This window comes from Macrotis lagotis, chromosome X (genome assembly GCF_037893015.1).
Source record: "Macrotis lagotis isolate mMagLag1 chromosome X, bilby.v1.9.chrom.fasta, whole genome shotgun sequence".
Lineage (NCBI taxonomy): Eukaryota > Metazoa > Chordata > Mammalia > Peramelemorphia > Peramelidae > Macrotis > Macrotis lagotis.
The window spans coordinates 702,276,555-702,303,087 of record NC_133666.1 but is presented as its reverse complement, the minus strand read 5'-3'; the positions used below and the strand labels follow the sequence as shown (position 1 = coordinate 702,303,087).

General features: G+C 39.8%; 1 pseudogene; it reads left to right on the top strand.

Annotated features, from left to right (window-relative positions):
• Nucleotides 1-43: 43 nt before the first annotated feature.
• On the top strand, nt 44-26,313 carry LOC141497222 (uncharacterized; annotated as a pseudogene).
• The last annotated feature ends 220 nt before the right edge of the window (nt 26,314-26,533 follow it).

The following is a 26,533-nucleotide window of genomic DNA, read 5'->3' as shown; positions in this document are numbered from 1 at the left end:
AGGGGACGGAGCTTTTGGGACTAGGAAGCCCCTGGCAGCGGGGGCTGCTGGGTAGCAGGAAGTCTGCACTGCGCCTGCTCGGCCTTCCCTGCTGTGGAAGCTCTGTCCTCTCTTCCGTGGGAGCCTCCATCTCTGCGCCTCGTGGAGCCGGACCTGTGCGTGCAGGTCCCGGGTAGGTCGGAGCCACAGGACCCCCACGTCCCCCGCTTTCCTCTCTTTTACTTGCTCCCCGCGCCGTGAAGCTCCCCCTCTTTTCATTCTGCCTCCCGGCGAGTTCCGCCCCCCAGCCCGCTCCCCATTTCCCAGAGTCCTCTGCGCTGCCCCAGCCTCACCCCGGGCCCCCTCCTCTCCGGCCTTGGCCTTGGCCCCGCGCGGTCCTCGGCCCGGGCCCCCCTGCTCCCCGAGCCCCGCCCCCTGCCCCCCGCAGAGCCCCGGGGGGTCCCCCAGTGCCCCCAGCTTCCCAGCAGAGCTTCGGTCTCGGGGCCCAGTGACTCGGTTTCCCCGGGCCCAGGGTCTCTCCTGTGGGAATGTCTTCTCCCCCAGACCCTCCTCCTGCCCCCACCCCCGGCCCCCTCCTTCCCCGCCTCAGTTTCTTTTTTTTGAGTTGATTTTTCACTTTTCCAAGTTCAGGCCTCGATCGTTTCCGCCCCAGCCCGGCCCGAGGCGTCACGCGCGTTTCCCCGCGAGTCCTTGTGTTTAAGAGGGAGAAGCAGGAAACGGGAGAGAAGGTTTCACAAGGGGCCCTTGTGTCCACTCGGATTCAGGGCAGCCCCCCACGTGCCCGGCCTCGTCCACGATGGGTCTCTCCAGCTTGTCCTGGATCTCTGGACTGCCCCCCCAGTGGATCAACTCCCAGTGTTGTTAATGTGACGTCTTGGTTCCCTTCCCTTTGCGCAGCCTCAGCTCAAATACTTCTTTTCATGCCTCTCTAAAGTGCAGCCACTCAGATTGTCCTGTAGAACAGCAGGACTCCAGACTGTTCATACTCCTTAACTTGTCCCCCCATTCCCCATTGGAGGGGCATTCCCTCAATTTCCCATTCTTTGCCTCTACCAAAAAAGATTTCCTGCCCCTACGCCTTTCAGGCCCCTAGGGCTTGAATCCCAGACTGAACTTTGTTTCCCAGTCTGAGTTTCCCCTGGTCTTTTCCTTGTAGTGTCATTCCAGAACCTCTGCATTCTCCAGTTTACTTGGGTTTTGTAGTTTAGATTATGTCTGTGGGGAGGCAAAGGACCAGTTGGAGGGAGGGCTGTGCCCCAGGAGTCACTGAGGTGCTGCCTGGTTAGCCCTCCTGGGATCCCAAGCTTCTTCTGCCTCTGTAGAAGCCTGGGGAGAGGAGTATGAAGAATAGCATGAAGTGAGACAGGAATGTAGTTTTTGTCTCCTCCTTAACTTCTTTTCTAAGAGCAGGGCCTAGGCCTTTGCAACTCTAGGAGGTCCACACCCTTTAAAAATGTCTGGATAGGGGTGGCTAGGTGGCACAGTGGATAGAGCACAGGTCCAGGAGTCAGGAGTACTTGAGTTCAAATTTGAATTACCTGGCTGTTGTCTTGGGCAAGCCACTTAACCCCATTGTTTTGCATAAAAAAAAAACCTTAAAAAAATGTCTGGATGCCAGTCTCCTGCCCCTACTGTGATCCTTTTGCCTCCCCAGCTCAGTCTGCAGAGGCCCTAGGCCTTCCCCAAGCAGGTCCTTAGTCAAACCCAGATGCCAAAGTTGGAGAGATATTGGAACAGTTTTATTGTTAAAGGTTGACAAATATCAGTCTTCCAGAATTTGATCCCCAAAGTAGTCAGTCTGGGACTAAGATTATGGGTGTTTCTAAGCAGAGGTTAAGAAGGGAGGAACTTTCCGGGGGTGTCTGCCTCCTGGTGAACAGAAAGGCTTAGGATGAGAAACCTTTTCTGGTTAGGAGTAAGCTCTGATAGTAGAGCTTTGGCTGTTGCGATATTTGTGGATCTATCATGGGTGGGAGCAGCAGGACCCCAACATAGATAAAGACCAGAAAAGTTGAACAAATGGAATTACATTGGTCCTTGGTCCCATTGCAGGAATCCTGGATTCATGGCAATGGATCCTGGGAGTCACAGACCCGAATTTCAGGTGAGTACAGCCTATCCCCAGACTGGTCTAAGGAGGGACATCTGGGTGGTACAGTGGATAGAGCACTGACCTTGAAGTCAGGATGACAGTAGATTGACTTCAGTCTCTTGTCATTTGCCCCTTGCTAGCTGTATGACCTTATGCAAGTCACTTAACCCTGATTGCCTTGGATCCAGGACCATCTTCAATCATCCTGATTCATATCTGACCACTAGACCCAGATGGCTCTGGAGGAGAAAGTGAGGCTGGTAACCTAGCACAATTCCCCCCCACCCCCAGCCCCCACTGAAATGCAGTTCACTTGCTTGTCATGGCATCATCTCCCTGATGTCATGGTCTTCTTCCAGAATGAAGGACAAACATCAGACCAATATGAGCAACCAGATCTATTTGTATAGACATAGGGGAGGGTTCATGAAGCTGACAATGCCTTCTTATGGATCATTTCTTTACCAAAAAGTAGTTTTAAACTGAGCCTCTTAGCAGCCACACTGCCCAGTTAACTTTGTGTTTTGATTGATTCATGGGGCCCTTGGGCTCTGACTACTGTGCTCATACCACCTAATAAGGGTGTCCTTGCAGTTAGTTTCTAAGTTCTCCCTCCTTACAGTCAACTTTCAAGGACCACCTGAGTTGTGAATTGCCTCAATGCCTGCCTAGCATTGTATACACACACACACACACACCAACAAACAGAACCCCACACAACTCCCCACATTCCCTCTGATTATAAGCAGTCTGTAGAGGTTATACATGGGCAACACTGCAAACCATTCCCAAATCAGGTTTCTTCTCCCTGTGCCATCTTGCTTGTCAAAATACTCTATCACAATCCCACAGCAGCTTGTTTGGTCATTCCTTTATTGATGGATATCCTCTTGCTTTCTCAGGGACAAGAAAAAGAGATCCTATAAATATTTTGCATAGTTTGATCTTTCCCCCCCTTTGTAAAAAACTGTTGGATCAAGAGATATGCAGAGCTCTCTAGCCCTTTGGGGAACATTTGAAATTGGTCTCCTGAATGGTTGGGATTAGTCCACAACTCTACCAAGAGTGCCTCAGTGTCCCAGTTTTCCCTCTTCACTTCCAACATTTTTCATTTCCCTTTATCTTATATGTGATAGATATGAGGTGGTACCTCAAAGTTGTTATAATTTTCATTTTTCTAATCAATAGGAATTTAGAGCATTATTTACATGGCTAGAGATAGTTTTGATTTCTTTCTCTGAAAACTGTCTATTCATATCCTTTCATCAAAGGATATTATTAATTGGTGAATGAGGTATATTTTTGCTAATTTTACTTCTCCCTGTAGTTGGGAAACAAGGACTTTACTAGGAATATATATTTGGTTTTTTTGGCAAGTCAAATGGGGTTAAGTAGTTTGCCCAGGGCCACACAGCTAGGTAATTATTAAGTGTCTGAGGCTGAATTTGAACTCAGGCACTCCTGACTCCAGGCTGGTGCTCTATCCACTGCACTACCTAGCCGCCCCTGTAATGGTCTTTTTTGTTGGCCTTAAATTCTTCACCTGATTAATAAACATTTTGAGGGTTGCCTCATTTGCTCAGTAGCATGGTTTATCAGCAAATCATGTTCCCATTTTGACCTTCTCTTGGTATGGAGTGTGAGATGTTGATGCCTAATTTCTGTCTAGCTATTTTCCAATTTTTCCACAGCTTTTTGTCAAATGACAAGTTTTTGTTCTAAAGGCTTGGATCTTTGTGTCTGTCATCTACTGGGTTACCACAGTCATTTACTATATTGTCATTTTCCTTAATCTATCCCCCTGATCTACAGCTCTAATTTTTAATCAGAGATTGTTTTTGACAATTAGCATTTTATAATACCAGTTGAGATCTGGTACGGCCAGACCTTCCTTCATCTTTTTGTTTTGTTTTGTTTTGTTTTTTGCAAGGCAAATGGGGTTAAGTGGCTTGCCCAAGGCCACACAGTTAGGTAATTATTAAGTGAGACTGGATTTGAAGCCAAGTACTCCTGACTCCAGGGCTGGTGCTTTATCCACTGCGCCACCTAGCTGCACCCCCCATCAGTTTTTTATTGATTATCTTGACATCCTTGGCATTTAGTAAATCCAAATGGACATGGTTATTATCTTTTCCAATTCAGTAAGATAATTTTTCAGTATTAGCTGGGTAAAATTCTCAGTTTTCATAGTATATTGGTTTTTCTCTCACCTAAAGAAAAAATTTGACTTCAGTCATTTAGCTATGAGTTTATTTTTATAAAAATAAATAATTTTATAATCATTTTCAAAGGGTTCCTGTGTTTCTTTCGGCAGACATACCTTCAGGAGTTTTAGCTTGGCTGGTTATTTTAAATGATCTATAGCAATATAGAATAATATTGCTGACACATAGTATAGTTTCTGTAATTTTCTCTTTTAATTAAATCAATTTAAGTTTAAGCTTTGCCTGTGATCATGATTACTACTTCTGACTAATTTTTTCTTAACTTGATAAATTCTACTTCTGCTAATTATTTTTGTGGGTTGAATCTCTCACTTTGTGGATCAATTCAAATCAGTCACCTTCTTAGCTACAATTAATTGTATATGTTCCTCCTTCCAGTTTTAGCACACTGTCTTTCTCATGCTTTTCCCCCTAATCCTCCTCTTTACTCTTCTTTTCCTATCCCTGCTACCTTGTCCAGGTCTTTAAGTTATTCATTCTTTCAGAAAGATGTTTCAGAAAAACAGATGTTTTTCACCCATTTCCAAAGAGAGCAAAGAACTAGCTCTCCCCACCCTCTCCCATTAGATTCTTCTGTATCAGTTTTTCCTTTTAGGCTTCATTTTCATGAGATAATTACTCCTTTTTATATCTCCCTACATTGTTTCATTTTTAAGAATCATTCCATGATACCCAGGTCAGCTCAAGCTTATCTTTCAATACTACTGAAATAATGATTAAAGCCATAATAGTACTGATAATAGTTTCATACTTTACAAGTAAATAAGTTGACCTCATGACCCATATAGTTGCTCTTTAAAGTTTACCTTTTTCTCTCTCAGATTTCATATGTCAAATTTTCCTTAAGTTCTAGAGTTATTTTTACAACAACCTTAAAGTCATTGAGGATATAGAATTGTACGTTGCCGAGTTAGTTACCCTTGGTCATTTCCTCAGTTCTTTAGCTCTATGTAATACAGTATTCCAAGAACTAGGGTCCTTCAATGTAATAGGTGTTACATCTTATCTAAAATTTACTGTGGCTTCCAGATATTTAAATTGACTTTTTCTTGTTGCTTCCCCAATATTTTTCCTTAGCCTAGGAGCTTGGAAAATTATCCCTGACATTCCTGTAAGTTTTCCTCCTAGAATCTTTTTGAGGAGTGTTTGGTGAATTTTTTCATTTCTTCTTATCCTTCTATTTCTAAAACTATAGAACAATTTTCCTTGTTAATTTCTTCAATATTGTATCAGGATTCTTTTTCGTTCATCATTACTATCAGGTAGTCTAGGTCTTCTCATATTATTTTTCTCCCCTATCTGTTTTCCAGAGCAGTAGCTTTTCTGATGAAATCATTTTATCATTTTACTTTTTGATCTTTTAGAATGTCATTAGTTTCTCCTTGTCCAATTCTGTTTTTCAAGGAATTATTTTCTTCCTGAAGTTTTTGATTCTTTATTTCCAATTGTCTGACTTCCTTTTCATCATTTACTTGATTATTTAGGATTGGTCTTAATTTTTTCTCATTTTCCCTTCATCTCTCTTAATTGATTTCTAGTAATTTTCTTAAGATTTTCCACAAAACTCTTTTTGTACTTGTGACATTTGTGAGAATGTCCGTCTGTCATTGTGAGAAATTATTATTTTTGGCTGCAACCCCGGCTCCTTAGCTCTTTGCAATTCAGTGTTCTAAGGTCTACAGTGTTTTAGTATAGAAACTGCTAGGTTTTGTGAAATCCTGATTATTTTCTGCAGTTTTTTCTTTCTCTCTACAAGGCAGTGGGGTTAAGTGGCTTGCCCAAGGCCACACAGCTAGGTAATTATGAAGTGTCTGAGGCCAAATTTGAACTCAGATACTCCTGACTCCCGGACTGGTGCTATATCCACTGTGCCATCTAGCCACTCCTAAAATATATTTTTTCAACCCAGGAATTTGGAAACTTGGCATTGACATTCTAATAAATGTTCCTTATCCCACTGGTCTGATCAGCAACAGTTGGACACATTGTAATTTGTCTCAGAAACAGTGATGTCACTTTGGTCTTCTTGGATAATGAAGGACAAGAACCAACCAAATCTTCTAGGATTTTTTTTTTAGGTGGTGATCAGTGGAGTCTTGGTTTCTATCTTGCTTCTTGTTCTAGAACTTCAGGGCAAGTTTTGTTAATAATTTCTGGTAAAACTGTATCTGGTAACATTGTAACATCCATTTTCATGTAGCTTAGCAATTTTTATATTGTTTCTCCTTAATCTGTTGTTCAAGTAGCTTATTTTCAAATGAGTGGTTTCAGATTCTCTTATGTTTTTTCTGTATTTTTTATAGTGTCATTTAATCCTTCTTGCCTAATTGTACTTTTCAAAGAGTTATTTTCTTTAAGATTTATATCTTGTTCTAATTGTTTAACATTTTTTCAAATTTTTGATTCCTTTTTTTTTTTTAAAGATTTTTGCAAGGCAAATGTGGTAAAGTGGCTTGCCCAAGACCACACAGCTAGGTAATTATGAAGTGTCTAAGGCCACATTTGAACTCAGGTACTCGTGACTCCAGGGCCGGTACTCTATCCACTGTGCCACCTAGCCACCCTCTTTAGATTACTTTTTTTTTTGCTATTTCATCCTTCTTGTTTGATTTTAAAATTTCTATTTATTTTCTTCCCAAAGATTTTCTTTTTTTTCCAATTGGTTGTTTTTTTCATCCTTTTCTTAATGTGCTTTTCCCCCCTAATATTTTCTTATTTGCTCTGACTTAATTTTTGAATTCTTTTTTACTTTCAAACAATATTCCTTTTTGTATTTGTATCCATTGTCCATTATGCTTTGGGGTTAGAGAGACTTTTTTTTTTAAAACCTCACACTTCTCCTCTGAATATGATCTCAAATATTCATTTATACCAAAGTAGCTATCAATGATCGGTTCTTTTTCCTTTACTAATTGATTTAATTTGATTTGATTTGATTTTTAGAAGCCTAATTTTATTATTATGTTTTGATTCTGATCTGTGAGTATTGTTGCCCTAGTCCTCAAGTCTTCTTGCTATTGTTTATGAATTCTGTCTGGCAGCTCAACCTCAGGGTCTTTTTTTCCCTGCACTCAGTCCCAGCCTAATTGTTCCCAAAATGTTCTTGCTTTCTATTTCAGCAGCTTCTCATCTGGTCAGCACTTTTAGTCTTGACTTCGAGATAGTCTTGGGGGATGGGAGGGGGAGTCCTTCAGTCATCTGCCATTCAGAGTCCATTTTGCTTTAGAAGAAACTTTGTGAGGGAACAGTGGATGAAGTGAGTGGCTTGAGGTCCCCACTGCTTCTCACATGGCCTCCTGTTGTTTGATTTAGTGAGGTGTCTGTGAGGTCAAACCTCAGGCCCACATTCTTCACTGGGTCCTCAATCCATGATGATTTTCTGTCAGTTTGTGGAGTGAATCTGGAGAGCTCCCATATTTCTGAATGACACCACCATCTTTCTCAGGATTCCCTTTATGTCAGGTCTGATAAAGAAGTTCCCCCTCACCTTCTCTTTCTGCTGCACACATCCACCTCCCACATCCCAGATAGACCACAAACCTTCTCCATGATTCCCCGTTATCTTCCTAGGAGTTTCTCAGCTTTGTTCCCACTGACCTATAATGTCCATTCCTCAGAGTTCCCTTGGGTTCTTAACACTATAAAACACCAAAATATAAAAAATGTAGAAAAAATGTAAGAGAATCTGAAAACTCTCATTAAACCTTGAGTTTTAGAGCTGACTCCGGCTTTCATGTACAGTATGACTGCTGGGCAGATCCGTTCTCTGTGCTTCAGCTTCCATCTAGAATTGAATAGGGGTGGACTCTTTACTCTTACAGAGTCTTTCATCTCTACACGTCATAACTTTTGGTGGTCTGGGAGATGCTGACATTCAAGGATGTGGCTGTGGACTTCACCCCGGAGGAGTGGAGGCTCTTGGACCCTTGTCAGAAGCAGTTGTACAAAGAGGTCATGCTGGGGAATGCCCAGAACCTGCTCTCTGTAGGTAAGGACCCTTCTCTTGGTAATACTGAGTCTACTGTCAGTGGAAACCTCTTCATTCCCTACTGTGGAGGGTTGGAAAAATTTAGAGAGAGGAAAGGGCTGGTCCCCTGCAATTCTGTCCTTGATCTTGAATTAAAATATGTAAAATAACCAAGTTGATGGGAAAGGAAGGGAAGGAAATAAGCACTTGTTTTCACCTGCTGCTTGCCAGATGGTATGATGAGGATTTTCTTTACCACATCATGTTGCTTCATCCTGATAATAACCTTCCAAGTTAGGTGAATATTATCATCCCCATTTGACAGTTGAAGAAACTAAGGCACTTGGATGTCAAGTGATTAGGCATAGAGCTAGTCATCGACTGAAACTGAATTTTGACTCTGGCATCGCTCAGACTATGCCCAGGGTTCTCTCCACTGCACTAACAAGATTTCTAGATATTGGCAAGTATGTGCCAAGTTCATCCTTTTATGAAGAAGTAAGTTGTACCAAGACCAAATTTCCTCATCCGTACCTGGTTCTTACTACTTCTCCACCACTTTCCCCTTAGCCCCATATGAAATTGTCTGCTCTGAGACTTATCTTCAGGAGGCCTGGCATCCACCCTGTCTTCCTTTCCTGTATGCTTCTGGCATTGCCAAGGCAATAGACTGGCCAAGAAAGAGCATTTGGCACAATTGTGGAATTTGCCAGTAGAGAATCTCCCCTGAAGATGCAACAACTCCTCAAATGAGCAACACACAAGGCTTCTATGTGGTTTAGGGACCGAGGAGCAGGGGAGAGGAACTGGGCAAAATGTTCATGTTCCCTGGGCCTATGGCTAGTCTTGCACATTAACGCTTTTTACCCTATTTTGGAAGGAGGTGTTACCAGAATGGGACCTGTTTGGATGGGAGGCGGGGCTTAAGGTGAGGGGAGAGGATTGGACCGTTTTGAAAAACAACCCATCCTCTTTTGGGTTTCTTGCATTAGAAGCACTCATGGGTCAGTCCAAGCTCCTATGTTTGTACTTCCTGGAATTATCCTCAAAATGCAGCAGCTCTGTGTATACGGACCTTTTCAAAGGAGAATTAAATTTCAACCTTTTCTCCATCTTCATCCCCAACTGATTTCCCCTGACCAGGGCTTCCAGTTTCCAGGCAAGATATCATCTCTTACTTTGAGCAAAGGAAAGCTCCATGGATGCTGGAACAGGATGGCCTGATGAGTAGCTATGCAGGTGAGTGAGGTGAAAGCAGGTTTAAGACAGTTATGATGGCCGGGCTTCTGTGTGTTGCAGGGAAGCAAGGCCTAGTTTTAGGGGCTGGAATATCTTCCTTGGGATACTTTTTGAGACAGTGCCTTTTTTGGGTCAGTCACTGAACCACTGAGTCTCACTATCTCCATATGTAAAATAAGGAAGTTGGATTCCATGGTCTTTCAAATCCCTTTTAGGGATCAATCCATGATCTTAAATGAAAGACTTTGCTTGGGATTTGACAATGGAGAATTCTTTTGACAATGCAAAAAGGGAATAGCCTAATTTATTTGGGCTCTTAACTAGGTAGTTTTTTCAGTCAATAAACATCTAAGTGCCTATAATGTCTCAGTCACTGTAAAGCACCCAACACATCATTAATTGTAAGTGGCTTTCCCTGTTCCCATGTTACTTAAATTGTGGCGGAACTGAGCAGAGGCTAACCACTGTATAGAAACCCAGATGCACAGAACAGAAATGGAATTAATTAAATGAGGGAAGACCCCAAATTTAATGAGGTCTGGAAAAGGCTTATTGTGGAATATGTTCTCTGGTTGGCCATCAGGGAAGCCATGGAGAGTGTTTTTAGGAACAGGGATGGAAAGGGAATAACCTTGGACTCTGAGGGTAGAGCGTCCTGTCCATAGAACAGAAAGGATCCCCATACTACTGGGCTCTAGCATATATGAGTGAAATTGGGTGAAAGAATACTTAAAACCTAGAGGAAGGGCTGGAGATTAAGTGCTTTAATAGCTGTACATAGGATTTCGTTATTGAATCCATTTACTGTGGAGTCACTGGGACTTGGTGAGAATGTGCTGTTAAGGTCAGGTGAGAATTTTAGGATGAAGAATTTGACAACTGAATAGAGGAGCAATTAGACGGGGGGGGGGGGCGTGTTAAATTGAGACAACTGGACCAACTGGCAGCCTCTTACAAAATCTCAGATGTGAAGTGACTATGGTCAGATACAAGAAAGTGACACTATTGAGAGAGAGGGTTATAGATTGAAGATGTGGCTCAGGTGTGTGAATGTTTGAGAATTGATGGGTACTGCATTGCATTGGACTATTGGGAGATGCTTTGAAGAGCATTATGAATACAAGAAGATGGGAGGGTTGGAGCAAGGAGAATCAGTTTCCTTTTGGAAATGGAGGATTAGCAACAGGAGAGAATAATGTTACTAAAATCTAGAAAAGAGAATGTTGAGAAAAGGGGGAGACTGACAATATCAAAACCTGCTGAGAATTCTGGAAGAATTAGAATTAAGAATATCAATTGAATTTTGGCAATTTTGAGAAATTAATGATTTTCTTATTTTGTTTCACTATTAAAAATACACAGATTAAGTATAAAGAACAATTGAAGGATACTATCTGTACATAGAGACAGAACTGATAGGAATGTATAGAGAATATTTTCACATAGATATGCCAGTTTGTGTCTAATGGTGGTCATATATATTGGACAGGGACCTTGGAAGAGGACTGAAAGGAAAAAAAAGAAATACAAGGGAAAGGAATTGAGCAGAATTTGGAAATGATTATCTCTGTTAAACCATGAAATGTAGGAAAGATATTGAACAGAATCTCATGGGGATATATGGATCAAGTACATGTGTTTCAAAGATTAGCTTGAACTGGTTTTATTTGTGATAATAAGAAAATCGTCAGTGTGGAAGAGACTGAAACTTAACAAAAAAAAATGGAGATGCCACCTGAGGATATACTAAGATCATTGAGTGTACGAATGAGATTATTTGCATGTGTGGCAACTAGGTGACACAGTGGATTAGGGTCCCTGCCCTAGAAACAGGAGGAGTGGATTTCAAATTCATCCTCAGCTGCTTGGCAGTTCATAGTTGTGTGATCCTGAGGAAGTGATGGTCTCACATCCAGTGCCATCTCCAGGCTTTTTGATTAATACTTGACCATTGGTCCCAGATGGCTCTAGGGGAGAAAGTCAAGCTACTGATTTGGCATAGCATCCTCTCAGTCAAATCTAGTTCCATTGCTTTTCATGACATTGCCTCCCTGATGTCTTCTTAGAGAAAAAAAGAATGACAAAAACAATGAGAACAATTTTCTTATGTCAAGGGATTTTGTTTAGCAAACATTAGAATAATCTTTTCCATGTGATATGGAGTGGAAAAGGAGAAGAATGTTTTTGATGCATGTGAGATAAGGTAGATAAAACTACATTTTTTAAAAATTCTATTTTCTTTTTAATTATATATTGTGAATGTTTTTTCATCATCATCCACATGCGTATTTCTGTTACATAATTTTCTTCCCATTCCATCCCTATTTCCCTCCCCTCATCAGTGAACAGTATAGTGAACATTGTACATGTAGATTTGTGTTTAGGATATTTACATATTAGTCATTTTGTGTATGAGAAATTATGTTTGTCCTTGTCCTTCATTTTCAAAGAAGACCATGACATGAGGGAGGTGATGCCATGACAAGTCCATGAGTTCCATTTGAGTGAGGGGGTGCGATGCTACGTCACCAGCCTCATATTCTTCTCCAGAGCCATCTGGGTCTAAGCTCATGGCTTACATTGTGAATGTCATGAAAATGTCATGAGAATGCCTGTGTCACAGGTGTAGTGGATGTTTGTTGTTGGGATCCCAATGGGCTTATTGTCCATCTGTTTATAAAGTAAACTATCCTTAGGCTATAAGTTAGTGCCACTTTAAACTACTAGGTTCTATTTCCATAAGATTAAATTTTGTCTCAATGGGCAGGGGAATAAATAGTAAATGTGTTGTGCTAGTGCTGGGAAGGAGAAGTAAGCATATGTGAGTATATAAGGTGTTGGTGTATCTGGTTTTTTGTTGTTGTTGTTTCAGAAGAAGAGATCAGACCTGAAATGAAGGAGAATATTGGAAAGCTAAGCCTTGTTGTGAAAGAAACTCACAAGCAAAACATCACAAATGAATTCATGTGGAGAGAATTTGGCATTACAAAAGAGAGAATCCCAATTGGAGAAGAAAGCTCATGATTTTAATCAATTGGGAAAGGTTTTTTTATTGAAGGACTCTCTTGTTAAACATCAGGGAATCCACACTGGAAAGAAACCTTATGAATGTAATCAGTGTGGAAAGGCTTTTACTACCAAGAAAAGTCTTATTGTACATCAGAAATTTCACATTGGAGGGGAACCTTATGAATGTAATCACTGTGGGAAGTCTTTCATGAGAAAGTCATATCTTACTAGACATCAAAGGATTCACACTGGAGAGAAACCTTATCAATGTAATCAATGTGGAAAGTCTTTTTCATTGACGTCCAATTTTAGGAGACATGAGAGAATTCACACTGAAGAGAAACCTTATGAATGTAATCAGTGTGGAAAAGCTTTTACACGAAGGTCCCGTCTTACTGAACATCAGAGAATTCACACTGGAGAGAAACCTTATAAATGTAATCAGTGTGGAAAGAGTTTTTCAATGAAGGATACTCTTATTAAACATCAGCGAGTCCACACTGGAGAGAAACTCCTTAAATGTAATCAATGTGGAAAGGCTTTTATGTGTAAGTCACATCTTACTGCACATCAGAGGATCCATACTGGAGAGAAACCTTATGAATGTAGTCAGTGTGGAAAGGCTTTTTCGGTGAAGGGTTCTCTTACTCAACATCAGCGAGTCCACACTAGAGAGAAACTCCTTAAATGTAATCAGTGTGGAAAGGCTTTTATGTATAAGTCACAGCTTACTGCACATCGGAGGATCCATACTGGAGAGAAATCTTATGAATGTAGTCAGTATGGAAAGGCTTTTTCAGTGAAGGATACTCTTATTCAACATCAGCGAGTCCACACTGGAGAGAAACTCCTTAAATGTAATCAGTGTGGAAAGGCTTTTATGTATAAGTCACAGCTTACTGCACATCAGAGGATCCATACTGGAGAGAAACCTTATGAATGTAGTCAGTATGGAAAGGCTTTTTCATGGAAGTATACTCTTATTAAGCATCAGACAATCCACCGTGGAGAGAAACCTTATGAATGTAATCAGTGTGGAAAGGCTTTTTCAAGGAAGGATACTCTTATTCAACATCAGAGAATCCACACTGGAGAGAAACCTTATGAATGTAATCAGTGTGGAAAGGCTTTTATGACCATGTCATATCTTACTGAACATCAGAGAATTCACACTGGAGAGAAACCTTATGAATGTAATCAGTGTGGAAAGGCTTTTATGAGCAAGTCACATCTTACTGAACATCAAAGGATTCATACTGGAGAGAAGCCTTATGAATGTAATCAGTGTGGAAAGTCTTTTTCATTGAAGTCCAATCTTAGGAGACATAAGAGAATTCATACTGAAGGAAAAGTTTATGAATGTAATCAGTGTGGAAAGGCTTTTATCCGAAAATCATATCTTACTGAACATCAGAGAGTTCACACTGGAGAGAAACCTTATGAATGTTATCAGTGTGGAAAGGCTTTTGCAATGAAGAATACTCTTATTAAACATCAGCGAGTCCACACTGGAGAGAAACTCCTTAAATGTAATCAGTGTGGAAAGGCTTTTAGGTACAAGTCACATCTTACTGCACATCAGAGGATCCACACTGGAGAGAATCCTTATGAATGTAATCAATGTGGAAAAGCTTTTACACGAAGGGCCCATTTTACTGAACATCAGAGAGTTCACACTGGAGAGTAACTCCTTAAATGTAATCAATGTGGAAAGGCTTTTATGAGCAAGTCATATCTTAATAGACATAAAAGGATCCATAATGGAGAGAAACCTTATGAATGTAATCAGTGTGGAAAGGCTTTTTCATTGAAGTAAAATCTTAGGAAGAGAATCCACACTGAAAGGAAACTTTATGAATGTAATCAGTGTGGAAAGGCTTTTACGAGGAAATCATATCTTACTGGACATCAAAGGATTCACACTGGAGAGAAACCTTATGAATGTAATCAATGTGGAAAGTCTTTTACATTGAAGTCCACTCTTAGGTGACATAAGAGAATCCACACTGAAGAGAAATGTCATGAATGTAATCAGTGTGGAAAAGCTTTTGCACTAAGGTCCCATCTTACTGAACATCAGAGAATTTACATTGGAGAGAAACCTTATGAATGTAATCATTGTGGAAAGGCTTTTGCAATGAAGGATACTCTTATTAAACATCAGTGAGTCCATACTGGAGAGAAACTCCTTAAGTGTAATCAATGTGGAAAGGCTTTTATGAATAAGTCACATCTTACTGCACATCAGAGGATCCACACTGGACAGAAACCTTATGAATGTAATCAGTGTGGAAAGGCTTTTTCATGGAAGTGTGCTCTTATTAAACATCACACAGTCCACAGTGGAGAGAAACCTTAGGAATGCCATCAGTGTAGAAAGGCTTTTTCATTGAAGGAGGCTCTTAGGAAACATCAGAGAATCCACACTGGAGAGAAACCTTATGAATGCAATCAATGTGGAAAGTCTTTTTCAATGAAATATACTCTCATTAAACATCAGAGAATCCACACTGGAGAGAATCTCCTTAAATGTAATCAATGTGGAAAAGTTTTTATGAGGAAGTCACATCTTACTGCACATCAGTGGATCCACACTGGAGAGAAACCTTTTGAATGCAATCAATGTGGAAAGGATATTACAAGGAAGTCATATCTTACTACACATCAGAGGATCCATACTGGAGAGAAATGTTAGAATTTGACCTGAGTTTCCCAAACTAGCATTGTGATAAAAGACAGCTTGACATTCTCAAAAACACAATGTCTTCAGAATAAGAAAAAAAATGGTAGTACAATGGCAACTGGAGGAAAATACTTGAATAAGAGAAGAAACCAGTTTGCCCAATGGAGTACAATTTCAGGGAAATTCAGGGGAATTTTATATCTCCCACAGGCCACCTATGAGTACATTTTCAGCCTACATTGAGACCACTGCAGGTGTCAATCAAGAACCTTCTCTTCAATATGACTTGTATTCTGTCCCCTGATTGTTGTGACTCAATGATCATGGTGGTGACAAATGAATTCCAATACACTTGAGGCAGAGCAGAACACATGTGGAAAAAGAAAAGCAGTCACTACTTTGTTGGTAAGAGCCTTTGCAATTTCCTACTAAAAATCTTCCCTTGCATGATCCTTAATAATTTTGGAAAGTCAAGCAGACTTCATTGATTCTTAGAGAACATTGTTTGGGCTAATGGTACAAGCAAAGTGATCTTTCCTTTTGGCCTGTTCACCTAAAGCTAAAAGTTATCAAGGGAATGAAACGTTTTCTAGGGAATTTGAAAGAATTTAAGAAGATGGAGTCTCTTGGTGCAGCTAGGTGATTCACTAAATAGAGCACCAGCCCTGGAGTCAGGAGGACCTGAGTTCAAATTTGACTTCAGATTTTTAATTTTCTAGCTGTGTGACTTTGGGCAAGTCATTTAACTCAAGAAAGTCTCTGTTTTTCTAATTCTGGTCAAGGTGGCAGGCAGACAAGACACAAACAAGTGAAATGGACATCTTTTTCAATCTACAGAAATGGATAATATTGTAAACTCTTAAGTTTTGCATTTGTCCCTTTATTAAGAAAGGTGGTAGTAAGATGTCATTGACTTTTTCCTATTCTTCTATTTTCAAAACTCATTCTGGGGTTCTTGTTGTCAGCATTTCCCAAGTGGAGTGATCCAGACGGAGGTCTGCTCACTCCTTTGCAAGTCCCTGATTTAAATTTGATTCTTATAGTTGAGTTTCAGTAGGTTGTTACTGGATTCTCTCACTGTTTTCCTACTTACAGATTCTGTCTTCAAAGGAATTGACCTGTTGTCTCCTCTGGCTCTCCTTTGACCTTAGTTGGCTAGATCATTTCGTGCTGGTTCATTCACAGAGTTGAGGTGGAAACTTCCTCCACATCTTATTCCGGGGCACATTGATAAAGTGTCTTAAGTTTTTGAATCTTTTTCCTTGCTCGGTACAAAACTGCCCCCAATGGGTAAAATATATAGGAATTAAAAATCCAAAGGGCAAAGAGTGAAAGGTAAGAGAAATGAAAATATCGAAAGTGTAAACTGTTTAGTACCATGGACAAAGCATTTCCAGTCTCTTTTGTCTGTGCTGTTTATATTCTATTCTCAGCTTCCAAGTTTTTGGTCAGTTCTGAGTTCCTTGACTGAGATAGGAATATGATGAAAATGATAGCCCTGTGATTGCATTCATACAGTTTCCAGGTTTGATTTGGGTGTCAATTGTTGTCTGCAGTAAGTTTAAATGAAATTTCTCTTTCTAGCTCTTGTTTTTGGGCCTTCTTGTTCATCTGTGGAAAAGCTAATGATTTATTTTGCCTCATTTTATGTCCTACTACTTTGCTGTATACCAAACCCCTCTCACATAAGTAAAGTTAGATCTAAAGAATTGGGAAAATGACAATTAGTCATGGTTACATTGAGCTAAAGACAATTCTACCCAAATTAAAGTACTTATTTAGTCCTGTATCAGTGAAACTACAAAATAACAATTTAACTAAGCTAGAAAAAATAGGAATAAAATTCATTTGGAGCAACAAAAGGTTAAAGGATAACAAGGGAAATGATGGGGGAAAAAATGATAGAAAAAATGTAAAGGAAGGTAACCTAGTTCTACCAATCAAAAGCTGTACTATAAGGAGTAGTCATCAGAATTGCTTGGTAATGGTCAAGAAATAGTGATGGATCAATGGATGAGGATAGATTTTTTAAAAACCCCAGTAGTAAATGACTCAAATAATCTAGTGTGACAAAGGCAAAGATAACATCTGGAAGAAGAACTATCTGACAAAATTGTTGTGAAAACTGGAAAATAGTGTGGCACAAAATAGGTAGAGACCCACATCTCACACCCTATACCATCATAATTTCAAAATGAGTTCAAGCTTTAGACATAAAGGCATTTACTATATTGGCCAATTAACAGGTCAGGAATCACTCCATCTCTCAGTCTCTGTAACGGGGAGAAATTTATAATCAAGGAAGAAAGTATATTTTAAATTGCAAAATGGATGATTTTGACTATTAAATTTAAAATGTTTTTGCAGTAATAAAACCAGTTCTGTCAAAGTAAGGAAAATATCTGGGAAACAATTTTCACACTTTGGAGTTCTGATAAAATTCTTATTTCTAAACTGTATAGAAAATTGCATCAAATTTGTAAGATAAAAAACTCATTCCTCAATGGATCCAGGTTGGGGTTGGGTCGGATCGGAAATTAGGGTTTAGGGTTAGGGTTTATGGTTAGGGTTCAGGGTTAGGGTTAGGGTCGGCCTGGATCAGCTTAGGGTTAGGGTTACTCCTTTAATCAAATTCTCTTGCATGTCATGGAACTCCTTTATCTAGGTTCTGTCTGTCTAGTGTCTGTTTCTGTCATTCTACACTCCTCAGTTTTATACCAAGGGTGGAACAGATCTCACAGAATCTGAGCATTGGCATGGGATTGTGGAAGGTCATTATCGTGTGGGAAGAGCTCTCCTGAGGTAGTAACAAGGCCAAGAAGAAGATATCACTGGATTGCTGGGATATTAATGTATAATCAACTCCTTAGTCCCAGATTCTTCTATTACAGAGAGCTCCTGGAGTTTCAGTGACTCATGCACAATGTCTATATTGTGTCATATTCAAGGATATTTTGCATGTAATGATCATGCTAGCAATGACTATAATAATAACTAGATTCGGGGTTGCTCCTACTCTGTGCTAGTCTTGGTGTCAGAGCTTTGCAGATATCTCTTTTGATCCTTCTCCCTAGGAGATAGGTGCTTCTATAACTCCCATTTTTCAACTGGGGAAGCTGCTGAGGTAGTGGCAGTTAAATGACTTGCCTAGGAAAATCACATAGCCAGCGTCCATGTCTGAAGTTGGATTTGAACTCATGTCTTCCTGACTCCAGCTGTTTCCTCTCTGTGAGGAATGACTAGTTATACAAAATTTGGTTTCTTCTTATTTTATGATTGTGATGAATAATGCTGAATTTTTAGCAAAAGTCAGAAGTTTTTCAAAGGGCACTTGAAGGAGTCAAATAATGTATACATTATTTTGAAATGCATACATACCTTTTGATGAGAAAAATAATTTCATTGAAGGCATGCATATATCATATTTACACATATAAATGCTGCCATGTTTAGATTCGTCTCTATTTGTACATACACAATATATATGTATGTCTACACATGCATGAAGATTCACTGTGAGGTATATACATGTGCACACACCTATTCATATGAATATACATTGACCCAGAATCCTTCTGGTTTCAAGACCTTCTCCACAGAATTGCATCCCCAAGTAAATACAGCAAGGCTTTCAGAGTTTCATGATGACATCCTTCCAATGACCTCGCAGCTCTGGGTCACAGTGAGGTCATTATATGGAGCCACTGCCTGTTCAAGAAGGGCCTATGTAGAGGAGACTTTGTAGAGGCAGGAGAAGTGGTCTGAAGACTAAATGATTTATTTTTATAGTCTCTTTTCTCAGAATCTAGGTAAAGGGGCCAAGGGAATAGAAGAAGAGGAGGAAGGAGGAAAGAAAAGTAGAATGAGACATGGCAGATGAGATCTCGGCCCTTCTTCACTACAAAAGCAGTGCCTAGCCAACCCTAGGAGAGAAACCCTATTGGAGAGAGAGATACTTGCAGCAATGATCTGGGAAGTAGCTTACTAGCTAAAAAACAAATGAGGGTCCTATTTCCTCCTCTGGATATTGATCCTTAGGCAGGGAAGATGAGAGATACTCAGATATGAAGCCTGATCAGCCTGGGGTTATTTTTCACCTATGGCTGCCTCTTTATTGATGTGATCCCATCTAGGCAGCATGACTGAGGGCTCTCTGCTTACAATTACAAACCCTACATGATTGATGTCTACAACATTATGAACTAGGAAAAAAGATAGCATCCATTTTACAGCTGATGTGGACAGCACTATAAACTAGGAAAAGAGTTGACATCCACATCTGTAATCTGGAGGCTGGAGAGAGAAGTTCCAATAAAGTACCAAAGGAAGGCAGTTCATGAATAGGATGTTATGAAGAAGAAAGTAGAATGAGACAGGGCAGAAGAGGAGATCCTGTCCTGAAGAGATCATGAAAAAGGGTAAAAAGATGACTTATACAAAAATATTCATAGCAGGTCTATTTGTGGTGGCAAAGAACTGGAAATTAAATGAATGTTCTTCAATTGGGGAATGGCTGAGCAAATTATGGTATACATGTTATAAAACATTATTCTATTGGAAACCAGGGATGGGAATTCAGAGAAACCTGGAGAGATTTGCCTGAATTGATGCTGAGTGAGATGAGTAGAACCAGAACATTGTACGATCTAGCAGCAATGTGGGGTTGATGATTAACCTTAATGGACTTGCTCATTTCAACAGTGCAACAATCGGGGGCAATTTGGGGGTATCTGGAATGGAGAATACCATCTGCATCCAGAGAAAGAATTGTGGAGTTTGAAGAAAGGCTACCTGTAATTTAAAAAATATATTTTATATAATCTTGCTTTCTCTTATATTTTTTTTCCTTAAGGAATGGTTTCTCTCTCAACACATTCAATTTAGCTCAAAGTATGTCATGGAAACAATGTAAAACCTGACAGACTGCCTTCTGTGGGGCGGGGTGGGGAGAAGGAAGTAAAATTAGGGAAAAACTGTAAAATTCAGAAATAAGCAAATTTGTTTTAAACATCCAAAAAAAAGGACTAAGAATCCATCCATACAATTACAAGAAAGAAATCAGGAGGGATGGAATTTCAGAGAAGCATGGAAAGACTTGCCTGGACTGATGGTGAGATGAGTAGAACCAGAAGAACACTGTATACCCCAACAGCAAAATGGGGTTGGTGATTAACCTTAATGGACTTACTCATTCCATCAGTGCAATAATCACGGACAATTTGGGGCTATCTGCAATGGAGAATTCCATCTGTATCCAGAGAAAGTACTGTGGTGTTTAAAGACCAAAGACTATTACCTTCAATTTTTTTTAAGTTGTCATATGTACCACATAATTTTGCTATCTCTAATATTATATTTTTTCCTCAAGGCTGTGAGTTTAATCTGAACACATTCAATTTTGATCAATGTGTAGCCTGGAAACACTGTAAAGATTATCAGACTGCCTGCTGTGGGAGGGGAGGAAGGGGGAGGGAAGGGACAGTGGGGAAAATGTGTAAAATTCAAAACCTTACTGAAAACTGATAGGTAGAAATTATTATTTTATATAATTGGAAAACAAATTATATATATAATAAAAAAGGAGATCCTGACTATTCTGCTGACCCTTCATTCCTGAAGCAGCCCCCTAACCAACCCTAAGAGAGAGAGCCTATTGATCTAGGAATAATCTGTCCAGCTGAAAAACACCTGAGGATCTTATTTCTTCCTCTGGATATCGATCCTAATGTTGAGTCTGAGGAACCTGGGGTCATACTTCCATCTGTAACTGCTTCTCTTAGTGATGTGTTCCCAGGTAGGCACACATGGCCTAGGGCTCTCTTCTTGCTTTTACAGACTTTGCACAATTGGTTTCTGTGTGTGTGTGTGTGTGTGTGTGTGTGTGTGTGTGTGTGTAACGCTATATACTAGGAAAAAAGATAACATCCACATTTGTGATCCAGAGTCTGAAGGAAGAAAGTTTCAATAAAGTCCCCAAGGATGACAGCTCATGAAGAGGAAGTTGTGCCTGGTAGCCATCAGCAGTTTCTCTTCAGCATGAGAAATTCCAGGAGCATCAGAAGGTCCAAGTGGATCAGGAAGTATAAGTATTTAAGGAACAGAGGAAGTGAGAGAATGCAACCGAATTGGACTAGCCCATTCAGGCCCATTCCAGAGAGATAAGTTCTCCATAATAAGAGTGGTCAGGACTGTGTTATTGGACTCTGGAACAAATTTGTCAGTCTTGAAGATGAGAGGAGTTGGAACCTCTGAAAAAAATTTGGACCCTCTTTGATGCATGAGGAAACCATGAATTCTTACTATTGAGTGAGCATCTCAGTCTAGGATCCCCAAACTGGAGATCTGTCACCAAGTCATAGAATATCTCTAGCTCCACCAAGAAATTCTAGAATCCTCTGTTCCCATACACCTAAGTAAGAGGGAATATCCCCTCCTTGTTTTGGAGAACCCAATATTATTTCCTATCAAGGTAAACGTTATGGCAGATAGTCATGGGGGTCGTTTATTCCCTGGGTTATTTGCCTGGGGCTTCTTTTGCCTTCCTAAAGACATTACCAAAAGAATTGAGAGTAGATATTGCTCATATTGTTTCTATTTGTAATTATGAGGAACAAAAACTAAAAGGCAATTTTGGTTTGTCCATTAAAGCTATCCATAAGGGTAACGGACTGCTTTCTGACAAGATAATGGGAATTCTTTAAGCAAGGACTGACTATCCACTTTTGGAGTGTGGGTTAGGGGAAATCTTTTTGTTAGATTTGGGTTGGACTAGAGGACCACTGAGCTATATTTTCACCCTCAGAGTGTATGATTCTGTTATTCTGTCTCAGTCTAAATAGACCCAGCCTTCTCTAAGACAGAGGTTAGGGGTCTCAAAAACTAGTTCTCTTGGAACCAGCTTTTGTGATGGGAGTTTCATTGGTATGTCTTCAGAAGACTGAAACATTTTATATCAGAGCTTTTCCTTTTGAAATTTATTTTTTCTGATTACATGCAAAAGATAGTTTTCAACATTCATCTTTTTGTAAACTTTCGATTTCCATGTTTTTCTTCCTCTCCTTTTATCCTAGCATTGCATTCCTGGGAAGAGCTCAGTTTTGCATAGATGATCATCACCCAGTGTTACTTTTGAGGCTCACTTCTCTGAGCATCAGTTCTGCATCAGAGTTCTTTGTTCTCAATCATTCATAATTTGTATTTGCTATGCCATTCAGATTCAAAGATTCACTGAGAGGAAGAATCCCTGAGGACCTGGAGGTCAATGTCAGACCAGGTAAGCAGCACTTTGAGTCATAAAGGGAGTAGGAAGTTTACGAGGCCCATTCTCACTCTGAGAGAAAACATCAAGCAGTTCTTTTTCCCCATTGAACCTTGTAGGAGCCAAGGGTGGATGTAAAATGAGAGAAGAAATAATGCATAAATAAGTTTTTGAGCAAAGACCAGGGGAGATTTTAAATGGAGATTCCTGCATTGTGCACACTGGTTCAGGAACTAGTTGTCACATGAATGATCAGTCTTCATGAGACTTTGAAAACAATTTGAGCAAAATTGCAGAACGGATTTATAGGTTCTTAATATTGCACTTATAAGCTTTTGGAGTTTTATGTAATCGTTGCTTGATATCTTAAAGCAACATAAAACTGATTATGACAGCTTGGAATCTCCAGAAAAACCCTTTTATGGTTAAAATATGCACATGTTTGGTGTCCCAGAGGATAAATATCCTTGAAATTAAATTAGGCCATTATTTATTGCTAAATAAGCCATTTAAAAAATTTTAGTTCAAAGCCTTTGGACCATGATCTCAATCACTGAAAAGCTGTGAACCTCTTAAGATGGGAAGGGGTGGAAGAGGAACAAGAATGAGTCATGCTGTCAACCTTTCAAAATGATGATGAACTCAAATAACTATTAGACAAATTTTTAGATGTGAGATGGCATGTACTTTTTAAAAATTCTGTTTGTTATGATGAATCTAATTTTATTTAAATGAGCAGAACCATTTAAAAATGAAGTAATGTCTATTCTCCCTAAAGGTAATGGATCAGAATCAAATCTCATGCGCTGGTAAATAGAAAAAATCACTGTTGGCATTCTTCATGTGACCTCTGGTACAGTAATAGCAACAAAGTGAGATGGGATTCTTAGAGGAATTGCATTATGTTTACAGGTAGGATAGGTCATGAAATAATTTGAATATTTATCATGTAAGCACCAAATAGGTACAACAGGATAGAGGGCAAAGCCAAACTTCTGATCCAGGACTCTAGAGCCCATGCGCTTACTGTGATGATCATTAGTCCAAAGTGGGGGTCAGCTAAGCACTGGCCCTGGAGTCAGGAGGACCTGACTTCAAATCTGGTATTAGACCCTTAATAATTACATTACCTGTTTGGCCTTGGGCAAGACACTCAATCCCATTGCCTTGCAAAACAACTCAAGAAACAATAGTGCCATGTCTGCATTAATCTGGTTGATTGAAGGGAGAGGCAGAAACTAGGAATCTTGCAGAATGACTTATAAAAGTCTTTATTCCATTTCATAGCATTCCGGTGAATCTTTGACAAGAAGAGGTAAAAGGGGAGCAACTTCCCTCATCTGTTTTCACAACTCCTTGAGGAGTCAGCTGTAACATGGACAGCTCTATTCTGCTGTCTTATTGTAAGTTTGGGCCTATAGGGAGAGTAATCATTACATTTCTTATAAAATAGGTCCAGGGTGGCTAGGTGATGCAGTAGAGGTGACTAGGTGGCACAGTGGATAGAGTACCCGCCCTGGAGTCAGGAATACCTGAGTTCAAATCCGGCCTCCGACACTTAATAATTACCTAGTTGTGTGGCTTTGGCCAAGCCACTGAACTCCGTTTGCCTTGCAAAAACCTAAAAAAAAATATATATATATATATATATATATATATATATATATATATATATGTATATGTATATATATATAAATATATATATATGTATATGTATATATATACATATATAAATATATATATATGTATATGTATATATACATATACATATATATGTATGTATGTCTCAAGTATTCTATCCATGACTGACAAAACTGAAATTTAACAAGGGAGGCATTGTGTCCTTCCATGAGAAAGCTGGAGAATTCTTCACGTGCCAGTGATGGGTGAAGGAATTCATCAATTATTGACATAATGTTGAGAATGAGAGGGGCCTGTTCTGAATGTCCTGGTGTTGTAGTTGAGAAACTAGAGAAGGCAACTTGACATAGGCCTGTGGGTGTCTGGCCCACTTGGACTGTGAGGCCTCTATCAAATGGGAGAGTTGGGGTCTGTCCAGGTGAAAAATCTACTGAACACATCAATAACTACATAATATTTAGAATCATCTGATAGAGGTGAAAAATGGTTGCTGGAACAGGGACCAAAGAATGATAAGATAATCTTGAAGAAATCCCTAGATTTGTCTGTAATCTTATCTTCATATTTGTTCTAGGGTGACTCTCAATTTCACAATCAAATTGATACAAATTGATGCAAATTCTTCCCCATATCTAGGGACTGTGGAAGCTGATTCATGAAGGCAAAGTCAGTTAGTCCTGTTGGTTATTTTGGTGGGGTCAGCAGATTTAAACAACATCTCTTAAACTTCTTTAGTTCCCAGATGATAGGATTGACTGAAACAAATTGTGGAGGTCAAGTCCTCTTAGGCAGAAAGGCTGGCTTCCATCCTCAGTCAGTGGGATATCCCACAATTCCCATCACATTGACACTACCTGTCCCACCTTTACATAACTTTCCATCAACTGTAGCCCCAAACATCTGGGAGAAGGTGACTCCTTGGATCGTTCCTACCCCAGCTCCCTCCTTTTCTCTCAAAATAATAAAAAGTCCATTTTTGCCAAGCAATACATCCTATTTTGTGTTCCTTGCATTACATATACTTAATGGATTCTCAGAATTAATCTGCTCTGAATTTACTGCTCTTTCCCAGTGAGATCTAAATGTCACATTTCTCTTCATTTTTATCCCCAACTGATTTCCCTGCCCAGGCCTTCCAGTTTCCAGGCAAGATATCATCTGTTATTTTGAGTTAAGGGAGGTTCCATGTGTGCTGAAGCAGGAAGGCCTGAGGAGCCACTGTACAGATGAGTGAAGTGAAAGCTGGTATAGGACAGGTATAATAGCCAGACCTCCGTGTGGCACAGGGAGGCAAGGATTGGATATGGAGCCCAGAACACCTGCTTTTCGTTTCTTTTTCAGGTATTTCCTGATGATGCCTTCTTGGGTTAGTTACTGAACCACTGAATCTCTTTCTCTATATGTAAAACAAGGAAGTTGTATTCCATGGTCTTTGAACTCCCTTCCAGGGATCAATCTCAGATCCTAAAAGAAAAGGCATAGGGAGTGATTTGAGAACTGAGAATTGTTTTGTGAAAGCAAAAAAGAGGATAGGCTAATTTCTTTGGGCTCTTTCCTAAACCTTCTTCAAGTCAATGAACATCTAAATTCCCATAATGGCCCAGTCCCCGTGTAAAGCACCCAACACATCAATAGAACTAAGTGTTTAAAAAAAATAGATCTAAGTGGCTTTCCCTGCCCCCATGCAACTTACATTCTAGGGGGCAGAGAAGAAGTCAACAATTATAGAGAAACCCATGATGGACAGGACAGAAGTGGAACTAATTAAGATAGGGAGAACTGCACATTTTAGGAGGACTGGAAAAGACTTATGGTGGAATATCATCTTTAGTTGGCCACCAGGGAGTTGGTAAGGGAATAACCACAGAGTCTAATGGTAGAACATCCTTTCCTCAGAACAGAACAGAGGGCCATACTACTGGATTCTAGCATATAAAGAGGAAATAGGGTGAAAGAAGACTGAAAGTCTAGAGGAGGGACTGGAGGTAAAGGGCTTACCATTTGCTGAGGAGTCCCTGGGACTTGGTGAGATTGTGGTTTTTAAGGTCAAGTGAGAATTTTACGAAGAAGAATGTGACAATAGAAGAAGAATTAGACTGGGCCTTAAGCTGGACCAACCAGTGAATGAGTTTAGGTTCTACCCATTTCTAGGAAGGGGTAGTAAATATTTGTGACTATATATCGTGTTTGTATATATTTGTTTTATTGTTTAATTCTTTCAGAAGAAGAAATCAGACTAGAAATGAAATACAATTTTGGAAAACTAAGCCTGCCTGTGAAGGAAAATCAAAAGCAAAGGATCATGAATTACAGTGCTTGTGACTTCATGTGGCGAGAATGTGGCATTACACAAGAGAGAGTCCAAAGTGGAGAGAAACCTCATTATTTTAATCAATGGAGAAAGTTTTTTTCATTGAAG